Source organism: Dermacentor variabilis, chromosome 1, assembly GCF_050947875.1.
Source record: "Dermacentor variabilis isolate Ectoservices chromosome 1, ASM5094787v1, whole genome shotgun sequence".
NCBI classification, from domain to species: Eukaryota; Metazoa; Arthropoda; class Arachnida; order Ixodida; family Ixodidae; genus Dermacentor; species Dermacentor variabilis.
In genome coordinates, this window is record NC_134568.1 from 207931729 (window position 1) to 207950707 (window position 18979).

Genomic DNA, 18979 nt, shown 5'->3' on the forward strand with positions numbered 1-18979 from the left:
TATGTCTTGCGTGAATTTCTTACGATGTTTATGAAGGTTTTGCAAAAGTGCTACTAACATATTAGTGGTGTATTTGAGAGCCATGTATAATACAACAAAGTTGTCTGCTTTAAATGTGCTATTAGATGCAGTTTACAGAATTGGGATATAATTTTCCATTGCTGAGTTACAGAGTTATAAACTTGACAGTTCTGTTATCCGAAAGTTTGGGATTTTTGACAATTTTGATTAAAAAAATTGATGGTCTAAATAAAAATTCCAATTCCAACACTCACCAGATTTTAACTATTTCTTTCAAGTGCCTAAATGTAATGAAATTTGGTGCGGTAGTCACTGAGAAAAACTATTTCTCCTTTCTTGTGTATCTATATAGATTTGTATAAGAGCCCCCTAGCTAAAGCTTCCTCTTAAACTTTATTCAACTTCTTAAACTTTTTTATTCAACTTATCCATGACAGCTCTCTCCCAAAAACTAGCCGAGATTGAGGGTGTCGGTCACGCCTTCTACGCTGACGACATCACAGTCTGGTGCGAGGGAGGTAGCAACGGGCACATCGAAGAGAAATTACAAACAGCGATCACAGTCATTCAGGATTTTCTCGCGAAGGCAGGACTCTGCCTGTCGGCTAAGAAATTGGAATTGCTACTATACTGACCCACAATCGGTGCAAAGAAAGGGACAGCTCTCGATATCTCTATCAGCACCAAGACCGGATCCGTCATCCCGGTAGTACACAGAATCAGAATCCTGGGCATGTACCTGGAGAAGGACGGCAGTAATGACTACACCTTAGAGCGCATCGCAACCAGAGCCGATTCCATGACAAAGTTAATCACGGAGGTGGCCAACAAAAAAGTGGGGCTATCGGAGGATAATCCTAGGCGACTCTTCCATGCCTTCCTAATCAGCTACGTTAACTGCATAGCCCTGGTGCACTGGAGCACAAGAGACGCGGCTAGAGTAGAAACAATCATTCGCAAGAGCATAAAAAAGGCACTGGGTCTCCCACAGAGCACCAGTACCGAAAGGCTGTTGGAGCTAGGCGTCCACAACACCTTTGAAGAGATAGTCGAGGTGCAACATATGGGGCACAAGTTGCAAGACTGGCTTCCACGGAAGCCGGCTGACAGCTACTAGCGCATATCGGTCAAGGTTCGAGCCTCAACAAACAGAGGGAGTGCGCACTCCCCATCAAAGTCAGAGAAATGTATTCGGCATCCCAGATACCTAGAAATATGCACCCTGAGCACAATTACGGCAGACGTAAAGCGAGGGCCAGGGCCCTTCTTAGCCTGACGGCTAAGATTGAGGACAATGTCGCCTTCGTTGACGCTGCGCAATATGCAGCTTCCAATCATTTTGTTTCGGTGGCTACCTCACTGCGGGAGGAGCTGCTGACATCGCTTACGCATCAAAACATGAACGCCGACAAAGCCGAACAGGTGGCTGTAGCCATCGCCATGGCCACCACGAATTGTTCCACTATCTTCACAGACTCGCGAGCTGCCGTTAGAGCATTCATGAAAGGCTCGGTATGCAAGGAAGCCGCTCACGTTCTCTCTGCAGCATCTTGGACAGGCAAAAAGCACTTAATCTGGTTCCCCGGTCACATGGGCAGTGATGCTCATGAAGCCGTCCCCAACGCCTATGAACTTGCTCACTCCGAGGCACGAGATCTCACCCGCCGCGCCGGAAGTGGGCAATCGGAGGCCGGGGGATGGCAATGGCACAGGGACCTTCTCCTTACTTTTAACGAGGTCTGCAAGCACTATCAACTAGGGCGTCGGAAGTTTCCACTTCCACACCCACACCTAAACAGACCACAGGCAATCACCCTGCGAATGCTGCAGACGGAGACGTATCCGTCTCTATTTATTTGCTCAAAATTCCTAGGCGGCATCAACCCGGCCTGTCCGTGCTTTGGACATCCCAGATGCACTCTTAAGCACATGCTCTGGCGGTGCCTTGACTTGCGCGGAGGCTCCGGGTCTCCCTCTTTGGAGGAAGACTGGCTCCGGCTCGTCACAAGCTCCGCCAAGGAAGAGCAACTTGGGGCTGTCCAGAGAGCCCGCGGTATCGCCGAGAGCCTCAACCTCCCGGCTCCGTCGTGGGTGCGGCCCGCAGACGCTGCCCCTAATGGGGACACTCATCGTCTTAGGACCAAAATAAAAGTTCTTTGTCTGTCTGTCTGTCTGTCTGTCTGTCTGTCCGTCCGTCCGTCCGTCCGTCCGTCCGTCCTCTTAAACTGGAGCCCTCCGGTGTGGCGTCCCTCATAACCAACTCTGCCAGTTTCAGGACATTAGACCCATAATTTAAAATTGTCTTTTTGCTTCATATTTCCTGCTGTGTATCTCTAGAGATGTCATCATGATAACTTTGCTTGATGAGTATGAAGCTCTTCATATTCTGCAAACTTGTGCTTATTTTCACATTTTGTGTGTGGGGCCACTGAAGTTTATGGTCCCAAGTTTAATGCTATGGCACCGTACAGTTTGTGCTGCGTGATCTACTCCATGGCGAAGTATATTTTTTTCTGGCATTTGGCAGCTGTATTCCTGTGGGTGGAAACTCGACTATAGTAAATGTGGCTTTTTTTTGCTTACTTGAAGAAAGGTCAGTGAGGATATAGGCTACGGTGCTGACTTTGTGCTATGGATCTTTTGAGGCCATGGCAACAAAGACAAAGAATTGCTGATTCCAGACTGTGGTTGCACGTGTGTGTGTGCCTTGTGTCTCAACTTTTTTCTGTTTTCCCAATAAGTGCCCCCATAGTCCAGTGGTGAGCATATGTTGGTCATAGAGCTTTTTGTGTAAAGAGCTTAGAGAGGCAAATATGTGCCTGAAAATGTAGTTAAGACAAGGAAGGAATAGTGGAAAGCCTCAGAAACCAAGACGGTCACAAGAAGGTATGAGGAACTTCAGGCAATTTAAGATGGATGCATAATTCTAATTTCTTATTATTTTCTGATTAACATAATGTAAACCATCCGAAAATTTCTTGTGTAGTTTTATGTCCTAAGGTGCATCAATATGCAACTAAGTCCAATAGTATTTTGGAACAAAGCCCATTTGTAATTGTTATTTATGACTGGAAAAAGTTATTTGTAGATATGTTCAAGTTTAGGCAAAGAGCAATAATGTTTAAAGCAACATTGAATTGTGATATTTAAAACAAATTTTTTTCAATGGCGCAATGGCTTTTAGGAAACATTGAGTACATATCAGACAGATAATTTTAAGGGATGCCTTGTAACAAGCTGGTGCTGATTGTGAGAAGTGCCAGAAATATAACAGCTTATCATGGGTGGTAGGGTTGATGAGATTCCTTTGCTACTCATTCATTGTCACTAGTATATGACTTTTCCTGACCTTGGCACCATGTTCTAGAACATTTTGTGGGTTTTGTTGAACACTGCAATACCTGTTATTTGTAGCAGAGCAATTAATGATCACATCTATAAAAGGTTTTGGTAGCATATGGCATTGCTCTTACTCCTAACACATTGCAGTGCCATATTTGAAGAAGCAAGCTGTTTCTTTGTAACATTTGGGCACTTTCCAGGTGAGCAGTTACATAAGTTTGTCTCTTCTACTTATGTTCTGTCTACACTTCGGCAAGTAGTTTGCGATGGGTGCCACAGTCATGTATAAGGTGTGTCAACAGACAGTGTGAATGTTTTATTGCTGTAGATGCATAGCACTTCATGCAAAACCTGCAAATGAATTGTAGAAGCATTGGATTTCTGCAGCTAGCATTACAAAATTTGAACATGTGCAGCACCATAGGCAATATGAAAACTTTTATGAAAGCCACTGCTAAGCAGAAGTGACCATGATGTAGAAGTTGGGTAATTCAAAAGTTGCCACCAGAGACAGTTGACACCAGCTTCATGTTTCCACTGTGGCATCAAATTTTCAGCTGCATAAGGTCATGGGCATGTGACTGACACAAACAACCCCTTCTTTATTGAGAAAAGGCTTCCATTGTTTCCCAGGTGAACCATTATGTTCAAGCTAACTACTTGCTAAATCATGTTATTTGAACATTCATTTTGAAACCGTTGATCACTTGTATGCTTACGGTGTGTGCCATTCCATTCTCCCATAGTTGTGTGTACCTGAGCCACTCTTGTATATATGCTAATGTGAAATAAGTGGGGCTCTGGCGATATCAGGTATTAAAGAGAAAAAAAAAGGGAAAGCATGTGTACTGGTTTTACGTCTCAGTAAAAAGTATATTGAATCCAATTGTTTTAGGCCTGTAAACCCAGTTGCTCACTATTGATTTTAAATGTGATCTCCCAAAGCCAAGTTGATCATATGCACTTGAATTGTGTTTTAGCAGATGACCCAGTTAGACCAATTGAGTGTCTGACTGCGTTAATTTATAGTATGTTATCTCTTTCGCAATATGTACATATTGTTTCAATGTTGAATTATGTTAACAGGCAAAATAATGGAGTCTTCTTTCACTAATACACTATCTGTGCATTTATTTTTCTCTTGTTATCTAGCAGTGACAACAGTTTTATAGAAAGACCACGAAATTAGTATGTGGCAGTTCCACATGATCATTTTCATGTTGTGGTGACTGTTTCACTTAGTGGTCTGCTTTTGCTTGCTTTAGGTACAGGGGCTGTGAGTTAGTTTAGACTACCTGCATTTTTTAATGTACACCCAGGTCTTTGATGCATGAGTGTGTCGTCATTAGGCCTCAACCATATAGTGTGGCAGCCATGGCTGGGAATTGAATCCATCATCTGCTCAGTATCAGAATGGTGGTTGGTTTCACCTTTATACGAATGAGTATAGCACTTGTCTGTGTCTGTTCCTCTCTGTGGCATGTTTGTGTTGAGCTGCAGTGTTTAAGTATGAAGGTGCAGCATCTGTCTTGCTTTGTGTTCTGCACTTGTTCACAGCCTTGGTAACAATAATTTGGTTTACTACTTTTGTGAGGTATAGTTGTCAGCTGGTCTGCTCAACAACCTATGAGTGGACCAAAAATTAGGGCTCCTTTTGTAAATAAAAGGAACCACAGTTCACTGCATGCTGAGTAACATTTTGTAATAAAACTACTAAAAGGTTTTTTTATTACAAAATAAATGCTGGCAATTAGTTTCATTACTTGTACCTTGTGATCTCATCTTCACTGTTGGTGTTTTGTGCTAGTCAATTCAATGTAGAATGTTCAGTGCAAATTCTGAGTGTACCATTGTTTTCAGGCTTTTAAAAAAAGCTCAGCAAAACTGCGGGCACATGCAGTATGAGTTATGAACCGAGTTAAAAAAAGAAGAAAGCACTGTTATTCTACGGCAATGAGGCTAATTGCATGTTTAGAGTCTTGTTAAGAAACCGCCAGTAATTTTCTAGTCCGTGACACCCAATTATTTATTCGAAGTAATTATCTAACTTTTTAATTATTGCTCTGTCAAGGTGTCAATGAGGCAGTTGCAAAGAATTGAAAGGCACGTCAAAATGAGGTGTTTCAGGCAAGGGACACACCTCGTGTTTATTTTTTTCCTGGAAACAGAGAAAGCATGTGAAATATACAAAAAATACCACGTCACTGCGCGCCGGTGCGCACTTTGATGAGTACCCTCTCCCCCACAGCCGGGGAGGGTGAGCGCATTGAGACACCCTACCATTCCAGCCACCTTAATTCTAGTCGCCCTAGTGCGCACTAAAGCCCCTGGATCTTCAAAAAGCAGCGAAAGGCTTTGATCTCGCTAGGGTGGCTAATCCCGCCAATGATTTGCACGATTGGATGGATGGATGGATGTTATTAGCGAGCCCTTTGGAACGGGGCGGTGGGTTGCGCCACCAGCCTCTTGCTGTTATACTGCCTAATGTCCTACCTAGGTTAAAAAAGAAAAAAAAAACTATGAATTCCCATAACCAAATTTTCTGACCACCTATTGTGAACTTTGTTTTTGTACGTCTCCGTTTTTTGTCGTTTCCCTACTTCCACCAATCTTCCAATCGCCTCTTACTAATCTCTCTTGCGGGCACGTTTACTTTCCCCTTGCTCACGCTGAACCCAAGGGCTTCAAAGAGGCCAGTGGTGCCTAAATCGACCGCTTAGCAGAAATCATATTCTAATAAAACATGCTCCATAAGCTATTAAAGCCCCTAAATGTAACGACATCTCTCTCCTCCTCCTATGCCGGCGCTCCTTCTCTCGGCTCCTCCCGGGCGCCGACAGTGGCGGCATCTAGGCCGGGTACAGCTAGCAGACGCTCCCAACGTTCGCTCCATTGGCAAGGTCGATTCAAATAGGTCGCGAAGCTTCGGGCGAAAAGCGGTTCAGTACAGATTGTCAGCGACATCAGCATGGGGGGTTATGGGAGCAGCGATTGAAGCGCGACTATGTTTGGAGGGAACAAACATTAGGAAAGAAAAACGCGTTTTTTAATTCAAGCGAGACACAGATTCATTCAACGAAAATAAAATTCCTAGTCAATTTTATATATTCGTGAAGAGTTAAGAAAATACAAGTTTATTTAATTTTATTATTATTAATAAATGCATTTCTTTTCAGCGCCCATCGCTACAGGGGGCGTTGACGCCACTATCACTCGCAATGCAATGGACGTCTTGAAATGGGCAGAAAGGCGCACTCGTAAAGTTCACCTGTTGAAATACGCCCCCCTCACAGTTCGTGCTTTCTTGCTTGTCGAAGTTTGTCTGAATTTGGTGACGCGGGTGGCTTCATCGCTTCTTAATCTGTTCAGTCAAAAGTAGTGAGTTACGACCGCCAGATAATTCTGTAGTTGTTTTCGCGCGACTGCGCTGGCCGACGGGCTTGGCATCCGACAATAGGATCAGCACTCTACACCTAAACCTTTCGTCGGCCTCCAAAGAAAGTATGTTCCGGGCAGGGATGCGATCTCGACAACCGTATGGCTGGCATTTTCCTGCATCGCTTTCCACGCTGAAAGCTCGAAACGCCCATCAAGTCGAATGGCGGGGCAATTGAATATATAGCTCCAAAGGCAGGACAACAAAACAAATTTCGCGCCTTCGGAAACATGACGTCACTTCTGCTTTCAACGGACATGGTGTCAGATTATTTTTTCTTCCGCCGGAAGTGTTCCCACCACATACAGATGGCGCTATAAGCCCCATGAACCGCCGATGGACCGCCATGTTTTGAACGTATGGGCTTCTATGGAAGCTTCGCTACCAGGTATATTTACCTTGCCTTTGGCGCGTAGCGCCCTGCGTTCCTGAAGGATTTGGTTGCGTTTATGACAGGAGTGGCTCATGAGTTACTCCAATAACTGCCGGCATCCAGGTTGCACTGCTTTATCGAAGCTCCTTCCACTGCGATCACTTCGATTGCGGTGTCAACGGTGGAAGTGGTATGCGCAAGCGAGATAACGCAGTGTTTTTTTTTCTCGAACGGCGCCTTTTGATCAGCTTCATTTGAATTTCAACGCCGCCAAGAGAAATTGTAACAACATATGCTTTGTTTGTGGATATTTTCCTTTTACTTTTTAAAAACGAAGACGTGAGGTCTAGGCTTTTTATGAACCGATGGTGGTGTACTACCATAATATATTCCCTTAAACCCCTTCCACTGTGTATGGTAGCAAACCGAACGGGCGTCTGGTTGACCTCCCTACCTTTCCTTCCTTTTCATCTTCCTGCATCCTCCTGTCAAAGGCGCGTTTGCTCGTTCTACAAAAAGGCTTGGTAATGCATCTGGCCTTAATTTCTTGATGCCGTGATTCCGAAGGATTTGGCTTTCAAATTGGTCTTCGGTGAAGTGATCCTAAGATGAATAAGCTGAGATTTGGTACAACTTTTTGATGGCACAACTTTTTGAGAAATGATACAAGGCACGGAAAAAAATATACGCTGTGACATATCACAAACAATTTTGAAAATAAGAACTGTTGATGTGTCAGCCCGCCGTGTGCATGGCCATAATTTTATCAACGTCGAACGTTGAAAATGGTCTGGGTCATTGCGCACCCCTTCTAGAAGTTTCTTTTACCCGACCTATCCGCGTTAAAAATGTTTCAACCAGCTTAGATTTGCACGACATTTTTGAACCCAATATAATTTAGGCTGTTTTTAGCGGATGTCTGCATTCTGATTTATTATGCGCGCAGATATGGCGCACTCAAGATATAGCTGCCTTTACCGTGCCTAGGCACAGTAACTACCGGCTTTGGTAACAACCCCGCAAATACAAATACATGCAACAATGCGCGCTACATAAAAGCTAGACCTGCACCGCGAGTAGCATGAACAGCGGGGGCTCAAACGATGAGAACCGCCGTTTTAGTCTCAAGTTCGTCAGCGGAGTCCAAATAAAAAAAAACGTCTAGCAATGCGCGTCACTTCAGTATGCAATACGCGTCACTGAACGGTGGGTCGAGCTAACATATGAAGCGCAACTTTCGTGTCTGAGCGTAACAACGATTTCAACTACAACGAAACGACTGCGCCAAGCAATGTGCGCAACATCATAATGTAGCCTGCCGAACCAGAAGCGTGAACGGCGAGGCTCAGACAACATGAAGCACGGCTTTCGTAGCAGCGAGTTAACGTTTACAACTACAACCGTGCCGAACGTTAGTGCGAAAAAAGGCTGCAGACGCTCGCGCTTCTCACCAAATCGTCTGGTAAAATACCAATGACTTCTGATGAATAGCCACTTTCCTCAAAGGCGCGGGTCCCGCGCGTTTTCAAAGTTTACACGGCCGATCCTGTGCAGCCAAATCTTTCGGCGAGCCGCGTTGCTTCTTGCGGATAGAATAACGAACAGTCTTTTCCCCTAGCCTCCTCGGTTGTTGCACCTATAAGCACATAGGCTAGGCAACGCCGCAATACGTAAACGGCGCCAGTGCTAGTGAAACGCTGCCCGCCAAAATTCCTCCGCCAGAAACCAACCGAAGCGCGAGAATGGCGCCGGCGTCTGCTACGGACCAAAAAAGCGCACGCTAGCACGTGACCACGGCGCTTCGACCAATAGGAGGGCCGACTCTCCGGTGGCGTCGCAGGCCAGAGAGAAAGCGGCAAAGTTCAGAGGAAGTCGTTACTTTTTAGAGCGCAGCTCTTTGGCGTCCGTTCCTGGGTTTCGCGTCGTCGTCGGCGTTGTCGTCGGCCTCGTAACCAGCTCCGCCCCCCTTTCATCCCCCCAGCGCTAGCAGCGACCGACTGATACCGCTGGATGCCGCTGACGCCGCTAGAGAGTCAAGATAACGTGACTGCATAGAACACCGTCGCCGCCATGCAGAAAGAGGAGGAAAGGGTCCCCCCCCCCTGTTCTTGTGTGGCGGATAGGGTGCTCTTCAGTTGCCGACGCGCCGGTTATTCGTTGTCCCTGAAACCAACTCCGCAGCTGGGGTTGACTCACTATCGGCGTCAGCGGCATCAGTCAATCGCTGCTATCTCTTCCCTCCTCCATTTATCGTGTTGTCCGCTTGCTGCGCGCGCTTCTGCCCCCATCGTTTGCCGCTGGGTGTACACGCCGCCCCCCTCCCCCCTCTTCCTGCGAGTCTCCGGTTGTCAAAGCGCCGGCTCGAACTTAATTCCTTTCTTCGCTCCTCCTCCAATGCAACCCCTGTGCGGTGGCAATCAGAGAGCCAGATCGGTGGCGGCGGATCTGTATATGTGCACCGCCCGAGCCGAAATTGCCGCTGCCGTTCGCCACTGCGAAATTATCTGCCAGTTCTTTCTGAGCCATGAGCGAGACGACCGATGGAAGTCCTCCGTCTGCTGCTGCTGCTGCTGCTGCTGCTAAACGAGCTGCCAGAGCAGAGGCCCAGCGCCGTCGCCGTCAGAATCCAGAGGTGCGTGCCGCCGAAGCAGAAGCTTACCTAGTGGAGTCTTTGTTAAAGGAATACGTGTCAAAAATAAAGAAGAATTCTGTGATAGCGCATACATGTGTTGCTCGATTTCTTTGCCTCAATCTATCGAAAAGGTGAAACAGCTTATTTGCTGCGCTCAAATTTCGCATTAGGAAGTAACGTAATCGTCGGTAATTTTTTATACAGGGGTTTTCTGAACGATTAAGGCCCCTTTAACTTCGTAAAGTAGCGCCTACGTGTTTAAAGAATGCCGCCTCCACCTCGAGCGCTCTGGCCGAGGCCGACGCCGCGCCGCTATTGGCCTTATAGCACCACGTGGGCCCTCGCGCCGTGCTTCAGCGCCATTTTCGCTCGAGAAGCGTCTATGGAATGGCGAGGAGCGCATGTTGGCGCCGTTGCTACGCTCGAGCGGTGTAGGCGGCGCCACGGTTGAGGAGGGAGCGTGAACGAGAGGAGAAACGAGGAGTGAAGGCGGAGGAGGAAATGTCGCTACTTTACGAAGTTTAAGGGGTTTTATGAACGTATATGAACGATTAGGGTGCCTCGATGCGCGCGCCCTCTAGGAGGGTGGAGTCTTTCTGTGAAGGGGTCAGTGCCGCCTTCCGACCGCCGGCCGCCATTGCGCTCCCCACATTTCGTTACGGTTGGTCGAGAGACACGTGCACGGCGTTTTCTGGTCCGAAATGCCCGGGTGTTGCGTGCCCCAGTGCACGAACCACTCACGGAATGACTGGAAGAAGCACTGACTTCAGTTGAGTGCAGCATTTTGCACCATATTGGTGGCTTTCTTGTGAAAGGAATTTTGAAAAAAAAAACGAAAAACTGCCAGCAGTGCAGGGCTGCAATGCTGGGCTCGACGAGCCATGAGCATTCATATTTAACTGCACTAAAAGAGTATGTTCATGATGGTAAGAGCTTATGTTGTCCGAGCGGTGAAATTAGGAGCTTGCTCACATCCCGCGACGAGCGCTTTAAAGGAATCACGTCCTGGACTGAAAACCTGTTCACCCTGAAGTCTCCTCTAAAGGCGGTGACAGAATATTTAATCAAGAGGGCTCAGTGCAGTCTGGAGGCATGCCAGCGACAGAAGGATTCTCTGGATCAAAAATAATGCACAGCGCGAAGGACAAGGACAGCGACAGACGACATACACAGCGCTGACTTCCAACAATATTGTATTGCGTTGCCACATATATATACACACGATGTGGCAACGCAATACAATATTGTTGGAAGTCAGCGCTGTGTATGTCGTCTGTCGCTGTCCTTGTTCTTTGCGCTGAACGTTATTTTTGATCATGAATTACCAACTAGCCCAAGCAACCACCCTAGATTCTCTGGAACACACGCTCATATCAAGTTATGCAAGAGTAAGGCTACGCATTCACCTGCGCCAGCTCGAAGCTACGAGAATTAGTGGGCATGGAAGCAAGACATGCGCTGTAGTTAATTTGTAGTGATTTGTAGCACTTGTTGTTTTTGAAATCCTTAAAGTTCGCGACCAAATAAACAAGCTATCACATTGGAAATTACTATTTATTGAATTCACTTTTTCTCAGTGTTGAGAAGCCGTGTGGCCACTTTATTTTAGCAGCATCGATGACTGGTTTATAGCAATTACCAGTTGACAATATATTCGTGCAGAAAATATGCTTAACCGGGCTTTATAGTCAATTACTACGTGAGAGTCGTGATTTAGTGCTATATAAGCCACATGTAAGGCACCAAATAATCTGGTATGCATTCAATATTTTGTTTACCCTGATCTGCATATTTACAGTAAGATAAAAGAATTCAAAACAACATTAAGAATAACTATGGAAGTACTGCTAAACTGAATACAGCCACAAAATAAAACGTTCAATGAAAGCGCATGCTATATACTCAAGCTAAACAAAATATGCGCCAGAAAGGGTTCATTTCGTAGTATTAGTGTGTAATATCCCACGTAACAAATATAAATTGTTTCGAACTACAATGAAGCAATAAAAGCGGCCCGGATGTATAGGCTGTGTAGCTATCGCGCTCGACTGCTGATCCTGAGGACGTGGGAGCCACCCAGCCGCGGCGGCCGAGTTTCTATAGAGGTTAAACGCATGGTGCTGTGTACTAGTTCGGTATCGGTGCATGTTAATAAAACCTCAGGTGGCCGAAATTTCCGATGCCCTCTATAACGAATCCATCACACCCGATGCTACGAAATCACAACGAAAGGCCGTGGATGTGATATTGGTTGAAATATTGTGACGCTCTTACGTGCATAGTGGGTTCATGTGCCTCAACAAACAGTATGCGGGGGCACCGAAGAGTGGTGAACGAAGAAGACTACGTGTGGCTGGCTAGCTGAATATCGACAGGCGCTCAGCTGATCAAGGCCATCGCATCTAACTCTACCCGGCTTCAAAGTAACGACTTTTGTGGGCGTAAAAATATGCGACGTTAAGAAATTCGCAAATGTCAGCACAGGTAACACAGACACACACAGGTAAGACAGACAGATAACACAGACACAAACGAAAAGCTGCCACATTCACTGCAGTTTCCGTGACCTCGAAACAACCATTAAATATTGGTAGAACATCACTTAGACAGGGCCTCGTTTCAACCGCAGAGTGGTTATTTGACTGTTAGGATCATTGCTTTCTACTCAGCGTAGCAGCATTCAACCGTAAATGGGCTTACTGATGACTGATTCGAAAACAAGATTTGAAAGTAGGGTGTGCGATGACAATTATTTTTTTGTCCCGTGGCGGCACGCGGTTTGTTAAACAAATTCGAGTTTCAGCTGCCAGCCAAACAGTCTTTACGCTCTGGTTCAAGGCACGAGACTCATACACAGACACAGCGAAAGACAGCGGGACTCGTGCCTGCGTATGTTTCGTGCCTTTAACCAAGGTGAGCAGTCACCAGCTAGCCCAACAAGACGTTCTTTTAAGGCCTGCGCGGCTGGCGTGGACGGCAGTGTTATGCTGCCAGCAAGTCCAGTTGGAAATTTCGCTTTAATAATAAACATGACAGAATATTAAATTGATACCTTCATACTGCTGATGCGAAAATTTAGGTGTTCTCGACATATCATTAAAGCAGCACACGCTATCAAAGCGAACTGTACATGCAGCTGCGCGACGCCCGTTGACTGCCTACGGAGCGGGCATCATAATGGCGGACGCCGTAGCAGACGACGCGGTTGTCTTCACCCTGCACGGCGGCGGAGGGGAGCGCGCGCATCGAGGCACCCTATGAACGATAGCTTCTGCGCGCCACCTGGTTTGGGCAAGGAGACCACGCACGCCTGGCACTCATCGATCTCCGTAATAAACCAATCAGCAAACGACGGAATATAGCTTCCACAATCGCAAAGGTGCAGTGTTCGGCTACTGAACTGTGATACTCGTAGCGCATGGCTACGGGCGTTTTTTTTTTGCGCCACGGCTAAGCGCTGTGGGGACATCGACCTAGTATACTGGTATATACGTTGAAAGCGAGAACCTTTGGGACGCGTTGTGACTGTATTTGGCTGCCACGCTAGGGTGCCTCAAAGCGCGCGCCGGATCGACCGGGAGGCAACGCAATCGTCTGGCAGGAACAAACGGCTCTGTTGTCAATGTTCCACTGAGGATCAGGAGGAGATTAAGGAAATAATTGAGGCGCATTAACTCCTACACGAGCGAAGTGGAGTGTTTGGCCTTTGAGTTCACCATACCTGTCACCGAAGGCCGTACAGTGGTGCCGCAGGAAGACGAGACGCGAACGCTTGTGCAGAGGCTGCGGGAACTAAAATCTACGCGCGAGCGAGAGCTTTGCACGTTGTGAAGCGAGGAAGCAGACCTCTGCCGCAGGTTGCAAGAGTCTGCATTTGTTTTCGGCAGCTGTGGCGCCATCCCATCACATTTAGAGTAGCTGCACCGTAGCTGCGAGAACGTCTGCGCGCAGGGCTGGATTAACAGTGCTGAGGGCCCGGTTGAAAAAAAAACGAGGGGGCCCCTCCCGCCTTACCCTCTCGCCATTCTTGAGACTTCACGCTTTTTAGAATTCGCTACAAAGAACACATGCCGCATTTACTCGAAGAATCTCCGGAGTATTTATGAACATCGCCTGGACGTCTACTTTCTCGCAGAGCACGTGGCAAGATTGTCATCGGAATTGAACTATACCAGGAGACGAAGAGACATAGACAGCATTAAGATTTGTCAGGCTAGTTTGCTCATACTGAAAGAAGGGTAAATGTTTTTAATAACACTCTCGAATAAGCAATCGCATATTTTCATTTATGCACAGATCGTTCACATTTAAACAGGTAATACATTTACATTTTTGCAGGCAATATCCGCTTTTATAAGAGAAGGAAACACACTCAAATTACACGCCTTTTCTGCTATTAAATTGCGGAATAAATTTGCATTTTTACAAAAATTTTCTGCTTCATCACAGTGTAGGAAATAGGTTATGCGTTTCGCAGAAATTCAACCTTGAAATGGGGCGTGTATACGTATTAACATGTTATATATTTATTCATCTTTTAAGAAAAGAAAGAAAGGTATGTACGTTTTGCAAGCGCTTTCGTACATTTTGCTGGGGAAGTTTGTTTATGAGATCTTCAACATTGACCCTCCTAAGAATCTCCGTCTCCACGCTCAGCAGCGACAAATCGCTGGGGCAGCTCTCTTGTCATCGTTGATCGAAGCCTGTTGATCAATTTCAGCTTGCTGAATGATCGTTCGCAGTGCAATATGTGACCATTAAGCACAAAAAAATTCTAACAGCAGCATAAACATCTGGGAATGAATCTTCAAGCTTTTCACGGATTAGAATTTTCTGCATGTCTGCCACAGAAGAACAACCTTCGTTGCTCGCAGATGAAATAAACTGTTCAAGATGATCGGGAAATGTTCCAGCCAGACCAGAAGGATACTTTTTTACGAGGTCCATTGCCTGCAGGCGCCTCTGCGCTGGGGAAAAGCAGTTCCAATCTGTAATATCAGCAAACTGTGAACAGAATTCGGTGTAAGCGCTCAAGCGAGCTGTTAGATCGTGCAGGGGGGATTGCCAATCATGACGAAGAAAGTTTCACAGCGGAACTTAGCTGAAGGATCTTGTGGCTCTGGCGTGCTCGTACCTTCAGCGCTGTCGTATCGTGCCGATTGTTTTCGCTTTCTCTGTGTGCTTGCTTTGTACGAAGCATTGTCAGACGCTTCCTTCGCAAGCTTTTCAATTTCATCAAACCTCTCTAATAAGCCGGATACATAATCACACAACGATTTCATCAGGCTTACGGCAGCATTCAATGACAGTGTTGGGCTCTGAAGTGCCTTTGCTGGTGGCATTGAAGCGCTGCAAAACTCTATCCCAAAACTCGGCCATCAGCGCGGTTTCCACCGTTGTCATTGTCTTCAGCATAGAATTTGCCTCGTGCTTCGTTTCTGCTCGTTCATCATGATCTTCGGATTGTTTCATCAAGGCGGCTTTGATTTCTTTAGATGCTGCCACGAGAGCCCTCATTGCACCCGCTCGCGCTGATCACCGCGTGTCTGCAGATTACGATGGTACGCACGCAGAAACAAGCACGGTCAGGCACGGTCGCGGAGGCTGCGAAGGAACGGAAGACTAGTGTTGACGTCACAACACCGCGGTTTCCGGTCTCCGCTCGCATCTTCAGCGTCAGCAGCAGCGCGCGGCATTCGACGGGCGGCGGAGCTACAGCGCAATTTTAACCGACGATTACGTCACTCCTAATTGAAAAAAAAAAACCAAATTTTACCTGCATGGTTTATAAGGTTCCCACATCCGTATATGAGCGTCTTATTGAATTCGACAGACTCTTCAGCTTCCCTTTAACATCTATTCGGCACGCCTACCGTTTTCTTGCGTACTTTTGTCACTGGATATTTCGTGGTCGAATGGATAGTGCGTCAGGCTGCGGTGCTGAGAGAACAGGGCTCGAAACGAACCATCGGACCAACTTTTATCACTGAGTATGCGGCAGTGTGCACATACATGCCTCTCTTCAACGAACCTCTTTCACGCCAACATGGGTCTCTGTAGACGTGGGAGCGCCGCTGTTCGAAGAAACTCTGAGACAGACTTGGAACGCTGGGCATATGCGACTCAGTCTCTGCTGGTCTTCAGTGAACCTCTTTGATGCCAACTTGGGTCACTGGGTGTGTGCCAGTATGGGTGTGTGCCGATCTTCAGTGAACGTCTTTGACGCCAACTTGGTGATATACGTGCCACTCGGAATGCGCCGCTCCAGAAGGACAAAAAAGATCCCTTAAATTTATCAGATGCTGAGCGGAATTGCGCCCTCATCACAAGCGTTCCTCAAGGACAGCAACCCGACGCAAATGCACTGGGTATGTGCCGTTTTTTTCCGTGAACGCCTTTCACGCCAACGCTTTCGCGAGCTGCGCCATGAAGTCACTGGGCCATGAAGTGCCGCTCTTCAATGAACATTTCGCAAACTTGAGTCGTTGAGTATGTGCCACTGAGTGTGCGGTGCGATGGAACATCAGCGTTCGGAGCCACGGGCGCGTCACGCTTCCCGTCTAGAAGGCTACGCGAGGACTTCTCGGCAGTTCCACTAGATGGCGATGCGTGTCCAGAAAGAAGCGCGAGAGGGGAGTCCGGGGTGGCGTCCTGCACGGGTGGGTGGCTTAGTAGACAGCGCTGTCCCGACGGTTTTCTGTGAGAAAAGCTGCGGCTTAGAAGGGTCATGACATCTCAACTCGTTTGACCCCACTTGGAATTTTGTGGCCGAGGCTATTGCATACGAGGCACGAACTTGCCGGTTCACGCTAGTAGACCGAGCAACGTGGAAATGTAGCCAATTTTTAAATCTATTTAGAACTTTTGGAACCATTTTTATCTCGTTGTGCAAGTTCGCGCTGTATTTCAAACGCCTATTCTATCACAAGCGCGAGGGAAATTGCTTGGAATCAGAAATTTTCTGTAATAACTTTTTATGCCTAAGAAATGCCGTCCTTTGTAAGCGGCGCTGCTCTCATACATCTGCCTCCAAATTATAAGACATAAAAACTGACATTTTGTTTCATACCGCCTACCTTGGATCAGTTGTTCAGTGCTCTTGGCGATGGGGGCAAAAGGGGGCAGGCGGAAATTTTGGGGGGGCGGCGCCCACCGTGGCGCGCCCCCCTCCCTGGCGCCGCCCTTGTGTTTAGCCTTGAATCAATATAACAACACAATGTAACGTCGAAACGAATTATGTATGAGGCGTGTACTGCAGTTGGATTTATCTTTTACGCGTCCCTCAGAACACTCGGTGCCATTTAGCGCCACTGGCGCGAAGCGTGCGCGAGGCCTCCAACATGCATGGCGCGCCGGTGCGTGCGAACGCTGAGAAACGCGTCATCAGCCATTCCGCTCCGCCTGTCGTTAAAAACACGCGCGCCGAATGCCGACGCACTTGGAAGTGTTGTGGCTCGAAGTGGCGTTTGGGCCAGGAATCCACCAAGCCCATCGACGAGTACATTCGGTAGTAGCAATGAAGGAAAAATTATGCAGATCCTACGCACTGCGGAATCAATGTACGCGAAGCTTTCTGTGCTGTTTGCTTTGATTGACGATAATTAGCGGTGATGTTGACGGAGAATGTTTCATTTCTTCAACGTTCAGTCCAACGCGAGAGTGCTCAGTTGACGTTAAACGCTACCTTGCGTGCCCCCTTGCTCTTTGTCTGCGTAGTACACAGGGGTGCTTGCTTGAGGCGTTGTTCTGCGCCTAATTTTATAACGTCCGAGAGGGTCGAGTATTGTCATTGCCTCACATGGCACATCGCATCGTGGCAGAAGTATTAAAATTTATTTGAATTATGGCGTTTTTTTATTCCGCTCCCGTCGAAATGCTGCCGCCGCGGTCGGGATCGGGACTGCTGCAAAGCTACCGCAGCGGGCACTGAAGTGTTGATTTGACGTGCCGACGCTTCCGTGGTGCCGCCTAGGCCCTGCAGTGTGCTTTAATTAATGCGGCTCTTTTTCTGCACGTCCTGCGTAAGTTGTCGGCTTGACATACTTGCATGGTGTTTATTTTTCTGAAATAGCAGGGACGTATCTTATCGTACCTTGAACTTAAATTTATCCCGTTTCCCCGCAACCGCTGTCGTGTCTATAGTAGAAGCGTTTCGTTGCTTTCTCATGTCACCTTTTCTCTATGCCCCCCCTCCCTTCCCGTTGAATGGGAATTGCGAGCGAAGAGTGGCAAATCTGTTATTCACTCCGTTTAGCGACTGCATCTGTTCTACCCTATCTCTGCTTCCTCTCCCCCTCCTCTCTACCATTCTATCTAGCTAGCCTCTGCACTTGCACGTTAGTAGAAAGGTAAGCGCTGCATGTTTTTGCAATGCTTTTGCAGGGGGTCACGGATAATTACAGCTATCAAGAGGGTAACGTGGCGACGCCCAGGGAGCTCCAGAGGGTATGTGCACATTCGACGCAGTGCAAAGCCCAAGCGAGTTTCACGCGTCGTCTTCTCTGCCGCGATACTGTCATGTATACACGCGCTCTGAATTTCACGCCGTTCCGCCGAACTCCGCTTCCGATAGTATAAAAAATGTGACCGTATAGCAACCTGAAGAAAAGGGGGTTACCCGAGGGGCCCGAGTTTTATTAATCATATCATGAGAAGCCAACCAGCAGAGACACCAAGGAAAACATAGGGGAAATTACTTGTACTTACTAATTGAATTAAAGAAATGATGAATTAATAGTAATGAACATGGATGGAAAAACAACTTGCCGCAGGTGGGGAACGATCCCACGTCTTCGCATTACGCGTGCGATGCATTATATCATGAGAAGCCAACCAACAAAGAGAGAGAGAGAGAAAGCAAGGACAGGAAAGGCAGGGAGGTCAACCAGAAGAGCATCCGGTTTGCTGCCCTACACTGGGGGTGGGGGAAAGGGGAATAGAAAGAGGAAAAGGGGAGAAAGTGAGCACTGAGTGCGTTTGGGCGGGACACTATGCACAGGGACACTATAAGTGGTCTCTTAAGCCGGTGCACTTCAAGTATTGCACTAATGCACGAGTCGCTTTTCGTGCCAGTGACGGGTGTGGCCACGGTCCGAGTATCTTTGACTCGGTGAACGGTCTTAAGTCCAGTCGGTCTAAAGTTTCCCGCAGAGAGAGGCACTGTTTGTAGCGTGGG